Here is a 16,968-nt window from a genome sequence, read left to right as displayed (position 1 = left end):
CTTTTGCAAGACTGTCTTTGGTCGTTTCTTCCTTTATTTTGACACAATCCAGAGAGTTTACCCAGTCTGTAGGTTCTTCTATGCATAATTATGCCTAAAGCAGTCATCCTTTCTAGCTCCACTCAGCCTTCAATTTGCCTTTCAATGGAGTTGGTACATGTCTTGGTGCGTGTATTACTGGCGTCGCGTTCTTCTTTAACTCGATTTTATACGTGTAAGGTAAAGTACGAAAGCCTCAAGATATCTCAGGAAATTCCTGAATCTACTAATGAATGTTGTCTGGTTGCAGTGCTGTCTGCAATATAAACCCGCTTCACTAGCTCAAGTGCCTCACACGCTTCCACTCCTAGGAGAGATTTGCATTCCGCCTCTACAATGGAAAATGTTACTGTGTGAACTCTGTTTTTCACATTTACATAGGGCTCACATCCTCCTAGTGGCGTAATTTCATTTCCCTAATCTTTCAGTAGTGTGAAGTCTTACAACACCAGGTTAAAGTCCAACAGGTTTGTTTGGAATCACTAGCTTTTGGAGCGTCGCTCCTTCATCAGGTGAGAGGCGACATACCTAATGAAGGAGCAGTACTCTGAAAGCTAGTGATTCCAAACAAACCTGTTGGACTTTGACCTGGCGTTGTAAGACTTCTTACTGTGCCCACCCCAGTCCAATGGCAGCACCTCCACATCTTGGGCGGGATTCTCTGAAAATGGGGCGATGTCCTCACTCCAGCAGGAAAACCGGGGCCAATGACTCCGGCATCAACGGCCCCCCAAAGTGAGAAACTTTCACTTTCCTAGGGGGCTAGGCTGCCGCCGGAGTCGTCCCCGCTGTTCCAGCTGGTGCTGAAGGGCCGGGCCAACACAGGGTCGGCGAATCCCGGCCCATGTCTTTCAGTAGTACTGCTTTATTTAATACTTGCGGTTTAATTCTCAGCTCTTTTAAATCTGACAAACTGCTAAGGTTGGCCATCGCTCCCGTGTCGGATTTGAAGTTAATTAGTGTGTCATTAATCATTAACAGAACCGTCCATTTGTCTTTTTGAATATTTGCATTTACTTCACTATTGCTGCAAATTGTCATGAAAGTATTGTTTTTCTGTATAACTTGACTATCCTTGTCCTCACTAGAAATCATGTCGATGTAGAACGTGTCTCCGAGGCATACTTCATCAACCATGTTGATTGATTTTATTTGTTGCGCTTTTTTACTGGAAAAGCATCACTTAGCAAAGTAATTTTTGCTTTGACATTTGGAGCATTTCTTTCCAAACGCTGGACATTGTTGTGGCAAATGTCGATTGCCGCATTGCTGGCATGAAATGGAGGATCCGCTTAAAATGGCTCCCTGTGCTGGGACCACGTTTTTTACTCGAGTGCATCACTACACAAATGTGTTGGCTGCCTCTTCTATCTTCGCGCCAAAATGTTTGAGATTGAAAGTGCTAATCTGCTATGTAGCTAGCTCACTAGCATGACAAATTTTGATAGCATCATCAAGCTGCAGCTCATTTTCTCTTAACAACCTCTCGTGTACCTTGTCATTAGAAATCCCAAACGCAATCTGATCGCTGATCATTGACAACTGTAGGTAGCAAAATTACACTGCGCCTTCAATCGCAAATCGGTTAGAAAACTATCAAACAATTTGCCAGCTTTCTGGGTGCACGTGCAAAATACGTAGCGCTCAAACGTCTCTTTTTTTTTTGGAGAGCGATGCCAATAAACATGTTAAATATTTCTATTGCTTGGGGACTTGCTACAGTGAGCAGCAACGCGATATGCGTCTCGACAGGCTGCAACATAGAGTTTGAATTACTGTTTGAACACACGCCAATTCTCATCTTTGTTACAGGTGACTCGAAGCTGGTGAGGTGCCTTCAGACCTTCCATCCTGAACTTCGAAGTCTTACAGTGCATTGAGTACTAGTTGCCAATAGTTCACGAGGTTAGTGGAAAGATTTCTTTCTTTTTGTACTTTTTTCTTCGGAGTTATGTTTAATTGTTCGGATCTTCAAAGAATGTTTTCTTAGCAGATTTTCAGTCCTGGTACCATGTCATGTTCTTGTGCTATGGCCGGTAGGAATGATGCATAATAGAACATCTAGTTCTTGGCTAGTTAAAGTAATTTATTACAAAACAAATGAGTGGTAAAGTTAACTACAAGAAATATATTACAAACTACTAATACTAACATATTATCCTAGAGCTACTGCAAGTATGACTGCCCACTAACTCGACTACTCCCAATCCCTCGAGGTACAGAGTCACATGGTAGATTTATAATGAAAGCTGCTGGTCGGAGGACATGTACATCATTACATACATGATAGCTTATGCATATCATCACAAGAGGGGCGGTGCATTGTGGAATATTAAAGCATACTGTGTCCAACCTATTAATCACATTTAAATACATGCAAATGCCAGTTTTGCATGCCCCACTGGCATGACGCACAAACCTCATTGTCACCGCCAGGAAAGGACCGGAGCATGAGTCCGGAATCAGCGTCAGGTGCAAACCTCACTTTGCACATGACGCCCAATTCTCCACCCAATCACGATTCGTGTTCCGGCGTCTCAAGAAGGAAAATCCAGCCTGTTCTCTGTATTATAAAACAAATATCGAGACACAGGTGAATTATAATAATAATCTTTATTGTCACAAGTAGGCTCACATTAGCACTGCAATGAAGTTACTGTGAAAAGCCCCAATTCGCCACAGTCCTGCACCTGTTCTGGTACACAGAGGGAGAATTTAGAATATCCAATTCACCTAACAGCACATCTTTTATACCAGAACTGAGAAGCTTACTTATCAGGAAAGATTGAACAAGCTGGGGCCTTTTTCAGGAGAAAAGAGAAGACGGAGGCGTGACCTGAACAATGTCGTTAAGGCTATGGAAGAATTTGATAGAGTAGACACAGATAAAATGTTTCTATTTTCATATAAGTATAAGATAGTCATTAATAATTCAAACAGGGAATTCAGGAGAAACTTTCTTACTCAGGGGAATCTATGATGGGAACTCATTACCATTAGGAGCAATTGTGGTGAAAGAAAGTAGATGTGTTTAAGCAGAAATGAGATAAAAACATGATGGAGAAAGGAATAGAAGGATATGTTGATGGGGGTTAGATGAAGAGAGGTTGGACAAGGCACGTGTGGAGCATACAGCGCAGCAGGGACCTTTGGGGCCAAATGCCTATATCAATGCTGTAACTAAAATGTCAGGCTATGTAATAAGTACTTACGTGAAAAATCAAGGGGATATATCTGTAATTCACTATTCACTGCTCATTCTGCAGATGCTCCTTTTGAGCAAGCATCAGTCTCCTCAGTCAGCAAAAACTCACTGCACAGAATGAGATGATACTCCAGCTCTGGGGTTGAATCTGAAATGAGTCCAAATTTGTAATCTGCATCTTTAAGAAGAAAAGGTAATTGGTTCCTTCATAAAACGTATGAGTATCAGTTCTTGGAGAGCAGCAATTACCGGATTTATCAGTAGTGCTGGCATAAGTGTCGCATTGCAGCTGGTGGAGCATCACACAGCATGTTGTGCTATGCTGGAATGTCACAGATTCCCTACTGAAGACGAAGCACGAGGCAAATGTGGGAGTGGCACTTTGTCAATTCAATAGATGTGACGTGCTCTGGGACATTTCTAGAAGTAATAACGAGCTGTGAAAATACAATAACAATGTTCCCGTCGCACTTACAGCACTGGTCCAGTGGTGGAGTCAGACCAACTTTATTTTTTGAAAATGTTTTTATTGAAGATTTTCATTTAATACACTGTATAATAAACAAAGGTGTGTGGATCGGATACAATTTACAAGAGTTCTCCATTAGGATCGGCCCCTCAAACCGCCCCCCTCCCCCATCCATAGCCCCTGCCCCCTTTCACCCCCTTTTTTGTTATTTTAAGATACTTCATTGGATCGCACATTTTACACAAGGTGATTGTCATCAATTTACATATGTGCGGCTTTCTGCTCCCCTTTCCCCCCCCTATTGATTTGCTCCGCACTTCTCTCCTGCACCCCCCCCCCCCCCCCCCCCACTCCCCCACCCCCACCCATCTGTTTTCGATGTCTCCTTGGGATTTTGTTCTTTGTGGCCTTGCTCTCGGCCCTGTTCTGGCCGTTTCCAAACTCCCCCCTCTTCTCTCCCTGCCCCCCCCCCCCACTCCCCTGCCCTCTCTACTTGTTCCCTATTGCTTTGTTGGCTCCAGTGTGCCCACCCCCCTTGCTCTATTGGCTGCAAATAGGTGCTGGAACAAGTCCTGAAAAAGGAATAGGTCCTGAAAAAAGAAACTGGGCCCCAGGTCACTGCCAACTTTTTCTCTGAAGCATATGGGAAAATTAGCACCCTGCAGAATAAGGTTCCCTTCCAAACACCTCCCACAACAAAACATCTCCATTGATCAAGATCAATGGGCAGCTCCTGGAAAATGTGGACCATTTTCCATATTTCGAGAGCCTTCTCTCAATGAAGGCAGAAAAAAAATAACAAGATCCATCATTGCCTCCAGTCTGCCACTTCAGTCTTTGGATGACTGAGGAAAAGAGTATTTTGAGGGCCAGGATCTCAAACTCGAGACCAATGTCATGGTTTACCAGGCAGCAATGATCCACACATTTCTATATACTTTGAAGACTTGGACAACCCATAACAGGCACCTCAAAGCATTGGAGAAGTGCCAACAGCGGTGCCTTCTCTAGATCCTCCAAATGTAATAGCAAGAAAGGTTGTCTAACAGCAGCGACCTCTCCCAAATCAACATGCCCAGTATTAAGACACCATTCACTCAAACCAGCTCCACTGGCAGCTTGTGTAGTTCTTATTGCCTGACACCTGGGGTGAAATTCTCAGCCTCATGCCGCCGGTAGCAGAATTCCCGGTGAGGGGAGAATCCCATGGTGGTGAAGAAAACGGGACTGGCACCCCCTCCCCACTGTCTTCCGGTTTGAGGTTCACGCCCTGTACCAGAGGAAGGATGCAAATGGATCATTAAGAACCATTCACATCCATTTAGCGGGCCGGGCACCCTATTCTCCGGGCCCGCTTGATTCTCCGGTCCTCTGGGCTGGAAATCATTTGGGTGAGAATTACTACTGCTATTGCCAAGCATGGTCCTGGTGTGGTGGACCTCAAAGTGGGAAAATGGGGTAACTCTATAAGGGAGTTGCCCCCCAAGGTCCATCCAAATGCCATCCTCCCACCCATGATGCCTGCCTGCCTATCCCCTCCAGCAACCCCCCCCCCACCCCCACCACCCTCCACCACAAAGACCTCCTAAATAAAGGGACCCCCCCCCAGAGACCCCTCTAAATAAAGAGACCCCCCCACAAACCCCCCAGAAAATTGACCCTGTCAGAAAGCCCCCCAGAAGAGAACAAATCAGGTGCAATTCAGCTCCCGTGGCAGAATATAGTCAAACAAAGAATTTCATCCCTGATTCCCAAAGCAACTGCTCTTCTTAGAATTCAGCTGTGGCAGGAGACTCCCAGGTGGATACCCTCAAAGCATCACCGAACACACCCGGCGACTCTTGGGGAGATCCTGGCTTGCGACCAACAAAAATGGAGGCAACTAACTCAGGAAGGCAGCAAATACATCGAGAGACTTCGCTGGAAATATGCAGAGGCAAGGTCGAGGCATTGGAGGGTGCGAGCAAGCCCTCAAAAAACCCAGCTACCCAACCCTTCAACTATTATCTGCCCCACATCTGCCACAGACCTTGGAGATCAGCCATCTTAGAAACCATCGAACTGAAGCAGAAGCAAGTCATCCTTGATCCCACGAGGCTGCCTAAAAAGAAGATAAAATACATCCAGTACTGTACCTCAACTGTTTCCTAGTTCTAGCCAAATAGATTCTGTTCTTAACCCCTCTGGGATATTTTGTATCTTCAGCACTGTACTGTCCTCCGTAATCAATACTGCTACTCCACCACCTTTCTTTCCTACCCTATTTTACTGATCATCGTGTATCCAAGAATATTTAATACCCAATCCTGCTCTTCTTTGAGCCAGGTATCCATTATTTCCCAAACAATTATTTTTCCATGTGGCTATCCGCATCAACACCCTCACCAAACCTCTTCCTCACACTCCACGTATTCACGTACCTGCATAGTAATCCTAATTTAGAGTTAATAACATTCCCATTTACTCTAACCCCACCTGATGCATTACCTATTTCCTATCTAGTACTATTTGCCTCTCTCAATTATCTATGCACCTTGACTTTCCTCTCAAATACCACATCCTGGTTCCCATATTTGGCAAGTCAGTTTAAACCTTCTCCAATAATAATCTTTATTGTCACAAGTAGGCTTACATTACCACTGCAATGAAGTTACTGTGAAAATCCCCTAGTCGCCACAGTCCATCACCTGTCCGGGTATAGAACATAGAACAGTACAGCCCAGTATAGGCCCTTCAGCCCACGATGTTGTGCCGACCATTTATCTTAATCTAAGATCAACCTAACCTACACCCCTTCAATTTACTGTTGTCCATGTGCTTTCTAAGAGTCGCTTAAATGTCCCTAATGACTCTGACTCCACCACCTCTGCTGGCAGTGCATTCTACACACCCACCACTCTCTGTGTAAAGAATCTACCTCTGACATCTCCCCTATACCTTCCGCCAATCACCTTAAAATTATTTCCCCTCGTGGCAGCCATTTCCACCCTGGGGAAAAGTCTCTGGCTATCCACTCTATCCATGCCTCTCATCACCTTGTACACCTCTATCAAGTCTCCTCTCTGCCTTCTTCGTTCCAGTGAGAAAATCCCTAGCTCCCTTAACCTTTCATCATAAGACATGCCCTCCAGTCCAGGCAGCATCCTGTTAAATCTCCAAAGCAGCCACATACTTCCTATAATGAGGCGACCAGAACTGGACACAATACTCCAAGTGTGGTCTAACTGGAGTTTTATAAAGCTGCAACAAACCTTGCGGCTCTTAAACTCAATCCCCCTGTTAATGAAAGCCAACACACCATACGCCTTCTTAACAACCCTATCAACCTGGGTGTCAACTTTGAGGGATCTATGTACGTGGACCCCAAGATCCCTCTGTTCCTCCTCACTTCCAAGAATCCTGCCTTTAACCCTGTATTCAGCATTCAAATTCAACCTTCCAAAATGAATCACTTCACATTTATCAAGGTTGAACTCCATCTGCCACTTCTCAGCCCAGCTCTGCATCCTGTCAATGTCCTGTTGTAACCTGCAACAACCCTCAACACTATCTACAACTCCACCAACCCTTGTGTCATCGGCAAACGTACTAACCCACCTTCCACTTCCTCATCCAAGTCATTTATAAAAACCACAAAGAGCAGAGGTCCCAGAACAGATCCTTGCGGGACACCACTGGTCACCGATCTCCAGGCGGAATACTTTCCATTCACTACCACTCGCTGTCTTCTTTCGGCCAGCCAATTCGGTATCCAGACAGCCAGATTTCCCTGTATCCCATGCCCCTAACTTTCTGAATGAGCCTATCACGGGGAACCTTATCAAATGCCTTACTGAAATTCATATACACCACATCCACTGCCCAACCTTCATCAATGTGTCTCATCACATCCTCAAAGAATTAAATGAGGCTTGTGAGGCATGATCTGCCCCTCACAATGCCATGTTGACTACCCCAATCAAACTATGTTTTTCTAAATAATCAGAAATCCTATCTCTCAGAATCCTTTCCAATATTTTGCGCACCACAGACGTAAGACTGATGGATCTGTAATTCCCAGGGATTTCCCTATTCCCTTTCTTGAATAGGGGAACAACATTTGCCTCCCTCCAATCATCCGGTACTACTCCAGTGGAGAGTGAGGACGCAAAGATCATCGCCAACGGCGCAGCAATCTTCTCCCTCACTTACTGCAGTAACCTTGGGTACATCCTGTCAGGCCCAGGGGACTTATCTATCCTGATGCTTTTCAAAGTTTCCAGCACATCCTCCTTCTTAATATCAACCTGTTTGAGTCTATTAACCTGGTTCACACTGTTCTCATGGGCAACAAGGTCCCTCTCTCTAGTGAATACTGAAGCAAAGTATTCATTTAGGGCCTCCCCCATCTCTTCAGACTCTAGGCACAAGTTCCCTCCACTATCCCTGATCGGCCCTACTCTCACTCTGATCATCCTCTTATTTCTCACATAAATGTAGAACGCCTTGTGGTTTTCCCTATTCCTTCCCATCAGGGCTTTTTCATGCCCCCTTCTAGCTCTCCTCAGTCCATTTTTGAGTTCTTTCCTGGCTACCTTGTAACCCTCTAGAGCCGAGTCAGATCCTTGCTGCCTCAACCTTACATAAGCTTCCTCCTTCCTCTTGACTAGAAGCTCCACTTCTCTTGTCATCCAAGGCTCCTTCACCTTACCATTCCTTCCTTGTCTCTGTGGGACAAAACTATTCAGCACTCGCGGCAAGTGCTCCTTAAACAATCCCCACATTACTGCTGTGGATTTCCCCAAGAACAATTGTTCCCACTTTATGCTATAGCCACCTGGGTTGGCCAATTCCCGATGTAAAATGGAGAACAGCAAAGGCTGAAGGGAAATTCAGCCAACGCAGGCAGAAACTAGCAGGTGCAAGTTTACTGTGTATTAAACTCTGCAAAAGCCCAGACAGCATCGATACCAGCAACCATCTGCACAATAATGTAGCAGCCATCTACTTACTAATGAGTGATCCCCGGGAACAATCAAAACATTTAAGGTAAACAAGGCCAAGCCAGACTCCTCGGCGCCAGCAGGAGCCAACACGAAAGAGGTTAACGGACACCTAAAGACCGCCCATCGATCAGGAAACCGCTCCAGTATTGGAGAAATCGAACCAAGCGATTGGAACGAAGTCCAATCACTTGAAACCAGGTACGGGGTCCGCCCCGAAAGGCGGGAAGCCCCTGGGGAGTATAATGTAAAGCCCCCAAATTCAAATCGTCCTTCTTGACCGGGTCACTCAGCAACGCGAACCAACCCTTGACAGTGACCTGTCCAGCTGCCGCCAAAGAACGTAAGTCTCAAGTCAACGCTCGCTACGAGATAGGCGCTCCTAGCTACCAGTCCATACCAGCTTTGAATCCTGCAGACTCAGAACCCGAACGATAGGCCATTTGTTCCCCTGACCTGGTGGGGCAGTCCGAAGCTAAGTATAGGCCTGTTAGTTATAGAAATAGCATAGAAAGTAGATTTTATGCATGAGTAAATTTGACTGTGTATAATAAATGTGCTTTGATTTGAATCTTACTAATTGGTGTACTGAGTTATTGATCATTACTTGAACTTGAACCTCGTGGCGGTATCATAAAGATACCTGGCGACTCTAGAGCAAAAGTTACAAAACAGAGCCAATTGAACCAACCAAAAGTTAGCAACATATTACTGGCGACTTCCTAAAGGCACCCGATCTAGAAGTGGCTTAACCACTCCAGGAGAACCCAACATTTGAATTAGAGATCCAATTGGGAACAGAAAACCACAAGTGTTCAAGTAGTTCTGATCAATCCTCATAATTCGGAAGTGTGTTAATGCATGCGTAACTAACAGGGCGATAAGATAACACTGATAGATTTTTTTTGTTGCGACAAAACTGTCGGGAATTTGTATTTCGGAAAATAGCGAAAGCCGTACCCGTAATTACAGCAGCGCCTTAGTCCCCCTCGTTCCAAATTTAAGAAAGCATTCAAATAGGAAAGATGGCAATGCAGGCAATGCAACGCCTCATGAACCCCGAAGAATTTGTGGTCTCAGCGACCAGCAGCAGTAGAGTAGGACAGTGTCCCGTTTGGGAAGAGGAAATCAGAAAGTACCTCAAAGGGAAAGGATGGCCCCTTTGGAGTGAATTCTGTAACAATGAGGAAACAGGTCCAGGAGTAGAAGACATACTTGGTGGGAGAACCTAAGCGAGATTCACAAGAAGAGCTTAGGAAAAGCTCGCAAGCCGATGGCAATCATGTCCTGTTTGGCACAATTGCGAGGCACAGAGGAGGTCGTTAGGACGCTCCGGAAAGAGATAGAAGGCATACATCGAATGAGCAAGGTCGATGTCAGCGAGGTAGAAAGAGAGAACGTAGAGTTAAGGAGGAAGTTGGCAGTAAAAGACGGAGGGGTGGATGATGCCAAGTGGGAACACCAGTCTTTTCTGGCGCACTTAAGCAGCTTCCAATCCCAGTACGAAAAGGCCTATCAGGACACGCAACGTGCAGTCCTGGTACGAGGGGAAACCGAGAAGCAGGTAGAGGTATTGCAGAGGCAGTGTAGTGACCTGAAGGCAGCGTTAAGAGCACTCCATGCTGCCACCACGGAGCAAAGACAAAGCTCATTAGACCACGCAAAGTGCCGGAAGCAGATTGCAGAGCTGCAATCTCTGCTTTCAGTTCAAATAGGATTCCAGGAAACCTTTGGATCACAGCTAGATGGGGAAGACGGCCCTGATTGGGAAGAATTGAGTGAGACAGCGCAGAGGTATGTTCAGGGAACATGAGCGCAGGGAAAGACCCAGAAGAGAAAAGCACCCCAACCCCCCAGAGAGCAGATAGTTCAGGCTCCAATGAACCCAGTCACCACCCACCGCACAGCCACATCGGACGACACGGAATTTCTGTACACCACCCCCTTAACAGTGACTCAATTACGGGACGCATGCGATAAAATCAAACCGTTCCTCCCCACCTCAGACCCCCACCACTTCTTTGCCAGAGTAAAACATCAGACTACCATGTACGGCCTGGATGAGCAAGAGCATGTAAAGCTCACAGTTTTGAGTGTCGACCCTTCGGTTGTAGCAGCCCTTCCCGACCCACAGAATGTAGGAGGAGGCACCCTTGCAGAAATGCATACCGCGGTCCTAGACGCGATCGGGTATAACTGGGGTAACCCCGTGGATGGCCTCAATAAATGCAGACAAAAGAAAACCGAACACCCCACAGCGTTTGCTGGACGCATGTGGATCCATTTCGCAGCAGTTTTCGGAGACTTAGATCGCGCCCATTTGTCCCCAGACAACATGGTTTTTTGCCCTTATCTCCCATGCCACAGAAACAGAACAAAAAGCTTGTGCCAATTATGATCCCTCAGAGGAGGCTCAAAATGAGAAATGTAAAAAGATTGTCCCGCACCTGGGAGCAATCTGTTCAAAACAAACCCACGATTAAAAATCCCGACGAACAGCAGGCAGAAGCAGACATACACGCAGTTAAGGCACACCAGAACCCCGCATGGGTAAATGAAGGCAAGAACAGCCCCCCACAAAAGTCACAGGAGTGTTACAACTGTGGACAGTTGGACACTTTGCAAGAGAATGCAATGCCCCACGAAAGCCACAGAGAGCCCAGCAGACGGGCACTCTGAATAAGAATAGGACAGAGCCCATACAGAGTGTGAGCACCCGTTCAGATCAGATGGACCTGACCGGAACGGACTGACGGTGTTCGGGCTCCCCCAGTTGGGTCTGCGACACCCTTTGGGATAGGCCCGGCCGACCAGTAGTTGCAGCAAAGATACGGGGACAGCCCATCGAGTTTCTCTGGGACATAGGAGGGTCCCGCACCACAATCAATTCCTCCACCATGTTCCAGAAAGACACGTGGCCCACTACAGCCACCATCACCCTCAGCGGCTTTACAGGCCACTCACAGCAGGGACACATCACAGCCCCTGTACCCATTCAAATCGGCAACATCACCACCACGCACCCCATAGTTTTAGTCGACCTGCCCACACAGCAGAACACATTTTAGGAACTGATTTTATGAATTCCCACAACCTATCCTTTGATCCAGTCAACCAATGCGTCTGGAAAATGGCAAAATCCGCAAGAGCCCCTGCAACGCTCACCATAGGAGAATACGCCAACAAGATTAGCGCAGTAGGCAAATTTTGGCTTGACCCGACCACAATTAGCACGGACAAGCAAGTTTGGGCAGTTTTAAAAAAGAAGAGGACAGCATTCGCGACCCACAAACACGACTGTGGCCGGATGACTGATTCAGTACAAATCACAGGACCTGACCCGAGACCCCAAAAGCAATACGGATTTCCCCAAGAGGCAGAGGGAGAAATCGCAAAAGTGATCGGCTTATAGCGTACTTAGATCAGTAGCCTCTACTTATAATGCCCCGATTTGGCCAGTGAGAAAGCCAGATGGATCATGGCGACTGACCATCGATTACCGGGAACTCAATAAAGTCACTCCCGCAGCAGCCTCCACGGTAGCCACAAGTCCCGAGACCATGCTCAAGCAGAGACTCAATTCCTGATACTTGACGGTTTTGGATACCAGTAATGGATTCTGGTCCATTCCATTGGCAAAGGCGTGCCAGTACAAATTTGCCTTCACGTTTAAAAATCAACAGTACACGTGGACATTCCTTCCACAAGGATTCCACAACTCCCCCTCCATTTTCCACCGACAGCTGGCAAATTGTTTAGCCAAATTTTCTCGCCCCGAATGGCTGGTCCAGTACGTAGACGACCTACTACTGCAGACAGACACCAAGGAAGAGCACATCGAGCTTCTGTCTGAACTCCTGGAACTCCTACAAGCAATTGGTTGTAAAGTCAACCCCCAAAAAGCCCAGATTTTGGAAAACAAGGTGATATATTTGGGTACAATTATCACACATGGTAAATGCAAGATCGAGCATAAAAGGATTGACTCGATTGCTAAATTGCCCCTTCCCTAGAACGTTTCAGCTCTCCGGTCATTTTTAGACTGGTTGTCTATTGCCGAATCCACATGGACGGTTTCGCCAGCAAGGCAGCACCCCTCTCAGACCTCCTAAAGAAAGGAGCCCCCTGGGAATGGCTTCCGCAGCATACGGATGCTGTGGACTCATTGAAAAGAGTACTCATAGCAGCTCCCGCACTGCAAGTTCCAGACCTGCTTTCCCCTCACGCTTTAGAGGTAGCAAGCACAGACCGCACCCTTTCGGCTGTGCTCCTCCAGGAACGGCACTAACAGTTAAGGCCCGTGGCTTACGCCTCCAGAGTTTTAGATGCTGTGGAGCAGGGATGTTCAGCCTGTGAGAAGCACCTGCTCGCAGTTTTTTGGGCAGTTCAGTATTTTTCTCACATAACCGGACTAAACCCCATCACAATCCTCGCAGAACACACCCCCCATCCAATTTTTACTGGGCAGACGACTCAAGGACGGTACAGTTAGTCACATAAGAACAGCCAGATGGACCCTTCTTTTGCAGGGACGGGACATCACTGTTAAAAGGACAAAGACCCACACTTGTTTAGCCGATAACCTACAGTACCCAGGAACCCCCATGAATGTGAAATTATCTCTCCACACCACAACACAGGCCCCTTTATTGTTAAAACACCCTCCAGAAAGATAGGCAGTTCAACCCAGAGCCCCCAGCACACAGACACGTGCGAACCCATTAGGATATATGTGGAAGGATCTCCCACAGTATTAGAAGGGAAGCGCATAACAGGGAGCGGAATTTACGTCGATGACGCGCAGGGAGAAATAGAAGAAATAGCAATAAAACTTCCAGGACACTTAGGCGCGCAGGTAGCAGAACTTGCGGCCATGGCATTCCTAGAGGAACACCCAGATTCCTTTGCCAGCCCAGCAGACATATATTCAGACAGCCTCTATGTCTGCAACAGCCTTACGGAATTCCTACCCCTGTGGAAAGCAAGACGATTTGTTTCCGCAGACGGAAAACCCTTCCCTTCAGCCCCATTGCTCCATCACATTTTAGAGAGAGCACAGAACAGGACTTTTGGAATAGTTAAAGTTCGAAGTCACCACCGTTCCTCCTCCACTGGAAATGTAAAAGCCGACGCACTGGCAAAAGTAGGTTCCAGGCACAGATATTTTTGGACTCCGCCCGAAAGCGCACCAGTGAATGCAGTTCAGATCTCGCAGACTAATATCGAGGATTTAGTGCAGGCCCAGAAGCAGGATAGCAATCTCAGGGAGATTTTGAAAGGAAAATTTACGGCACCTTACGAGAGATTTTAAAATGCACTGACCACACATGACGGTGTGGTGTTAAAAGACACCCTTTATGTGGTTCCTGAACAGGACAGGAATCAACTGATTTGTTTATTCCATGACAGTCATGGACATCAGGGAATTGATCCCACTACAGCCCACCTCAGGCAGCTCTGTTGGTGGCCGAGTTTAAAAGAAGATGTAACCCACTACGTTGAGAATTGCCTTATCTGTGCCCAGAACAATCCGGACAGATATGTCAAGAAAGCTCAACTCAGTCACACCCGACCCGTTAATGGCCCCTGGACTAACCTCCAGATTGATTTTATAGGACCATTGCCCCCTTACCGGAATGGTTATAAATATGTACTCGTGGTGATAGAGACGTTTACCAAATGGGTGGAAGCATTCCCATCCAGAACGAACACGGCAAAGACCACAGCCAAGATTTTAACCCACCACATCTTTATGAGATGGGGACTCCCCCGCAGCATTGAATCCGACCAAGGTTCCCATTTTATGGAACGTGTCATGAAGAAAGTCCTCACGATATTTGGCATTACCCAAAAATTCCACATTGCATACCACCCCCAGTCAAGTGGTATCGTGGAGCGCATGAATCGGACCCTAAAATCCACCCTCAGAAAAATGGTCCAGCAAAACAACACCACTTGGGATTCAGTCCTCCCTTTTGCGCTGATGTTTTTGAGAAATACAGTTTCAACTTCCACAGGTTACACCCCACACACCCTCATGACCGGACGCCCCATGAAAGGCATAGAATTTTTATTGGGATTAGATTTGAGCAGCCCCGAAGTGGCGGCCCTCACACACGAGAACGCAGTCAAACAATTAGTGGAACATGTAAAAACGGCTCAGCTAGCAGCCGCAGTGAAATTGGGCACAAGAAAGAAACAGAGCAAGGCCTGTTTCGATAAGACAGTGCATGCGACTGAGTTCAGTGTAGGACAGCAAGTCATGCTCTCCGTATACAACCCCAGCACATTCCTGTCACTGAAGTATTTGGGTCCTTACTCCATTGCGGACAAAGTCAGCCCTTCCGTCTACAAAATAAAGTATCCCAACGGAAAGGCTGCGTGGTTCCATATCAATCAGCTTAAGGCATATGGAACACAGTCGAACCACACACATCACGTCATGCTCGACGCAGCAGACCACGCCCCGCCCACAGCCAATGTAACCCTACCCTCCCCCAACACGTCCAACCAGCCACGGACTCAACCCCGACTCCACCCCCGAACTGTAGACTCCGCCCCGGAACACTCACAGACTGCAGCAGCAGAGACAGCGACTGTGACTCGGACAATAGCCACAGCACGCCTCCCTACTATCCCCATGCAACAGGACCCACACCCAGCGAATCTGACCACGATTCGGGTGATCCCTTCATGATCACTTTCCTAAACAAACCCCACCACCAACCACCGACCTACAATGACGACCCCGACTCCGTCCCCACAGAACTAGACACCACCTATTGGCACAGAGACAATTCGTACAGACTCGTCCGGAATGACGAGAGGGATCCCAAATCACACCATGCAGCCCTATCCGCCCTGATACACTCGAGAATTTGGCATCCGGGAGAAGATGACGACTTTGAGTCTGACTCGCAAAACGAGAACCCCTTTGTGACCCTGTTCGCAACCGATAACTGAGGTGTCCAGATGATGTTTTAAAAAGGAACCGCTTGGGAGAAAATGGTGTCCTTTCTGGTGGAACCTGCAGCATGTTTTATGTTGTTTATAGTGTATTGTTAAATGTTGTATGTAAGACCGGAATAATATTTTTTCCCACAACCCCACGCCTTATTTTTCGGCCGAAACCTCTGAGAACTTGTCAGCACGCGCATCAGCAGAAACCTCTGAGAGCTTGCTAGACCCCCGTTTGTAACTGCCCTTCTGGTTCGAAGGAAGAACCAATATGGCAACCCCCCACGATGACTACATTTCTTGCTCGTCCTTGTCGGTTGCTCAGGCAGTGGAGAAACGGCACTGGGACCCGCCCTGCCTGGGAACCCCCCTCTGGTCAGCTACGCTCAGGTAGAGCACACACGGCATTAGTCGCCGTCCTACGCGGGGATTCCATCCAATTCTTACCCGTCGGGGCCCATACACACCTCATTTCGGCAATTTTCGTTCAAAAAGTTTGTTTTGTTTCAGGCGACCCTTTGGTTGCCAACCCTGTGCTATTTACATCCTCAAACATTTGGATGGTAAACCGCACAGTCTGCGAGACGGCTCGCACTGGTTCAGTATTTGTAAGTGTGTCTTGTCCTGAAATTAGGTTTTTGGGGAAAAAAAATGAGGGAGTCACACATAGTGACCAATTATAAAGGGAGTAATTGGCACTAAAGGACAGACAGGCTATCATACAAAATATTAAACCAAGATAGTAACAGACACTATGCTTGATCCCACAGAACTCCAGAAGCTCCAGGACAAGAGAAGAGAATTGAAGAGAAAGAAGAAGAACTATGAGGACATCCTCCGCGTTGCTCATCACCATAATGGACATTTGGTTGCGCGCAAACGCGAACCCCCTGACCTCAACCCCCCCCCAGCCGTTAATGATTCACTTCTCCACAGTACCCAGAGCCCAGTCACAAACGACACCACACCATCTTGGTGTGACAGGTTTATAACCTGCTACTCCCTGTCCTACTTGATAGAATCCCTACTAGTATTGGCGATACTCTGCTGTATCGTGCAGACTATGCGTCTGAGGAAATGGCGAAGGAGAGCCTACCATGCTCGCACCCCGGTATATAGGATAAGATCCCCTATTTTTGGTTATGACCAGACCCCCGACCCCCGTGATCTATAATAAAGAACATTTGTTGCGTTTCTTTTTGTGAATAAAGAAATGTTTCATGAGTGATTGTACAATCCTGAGCTTGACTGCCAAGCCAGGAAAAATGTGTATAATGCTGCTATGATTTTGTGCGTATTGTTTAGGAAGTTAGTAT

General features: G+C 47.0%; 1 long non-coding RNA gene across 1 annotated transcript in view; it reads left to right on the top strand.

The window, feature by feature from the left end:
* The window catches only part of LOC140425274 (uncharacterized), a 70,122-nt gene extending 53,472 nt beyond the window's left edge, over positions 1 to 16,650 (top strand). Inside the window, exons 3-4 of the long non-coding RNA XR_011947806.1 lie at positions 1,852 to 1,944; positions 16,423 to 16,650. This is a non-coding gene — a long non-coding RNA (uncharacterized lncRNA). The remainder of the gene's footprint in view (positions 1 to 1,851; positions 1,945 to 16,422) is intronic.
* The last annotated feature ends 318 nt before the right edge of the window (positions 16,651 to 16,968 follow it).

This window comes from Scyliorhinus torazame, chromosome 6, assembly GCF_047496885.1.
Source record: "Scyliorhinus torazame isolate Kashiwa2021f chromosome 6, sScyTor2.1, whole genome shotgun sequence".
NCBI lineage: Eukaryota > Metazoa > Chordata > Chondrichthyes > Carcharhiniformes > Scyliorhinidae > Scyliorhinus > Scyliorhinus torazame.
This window is presented reverse-complemented; position numbering and strand designations above follow the sequence as displayed.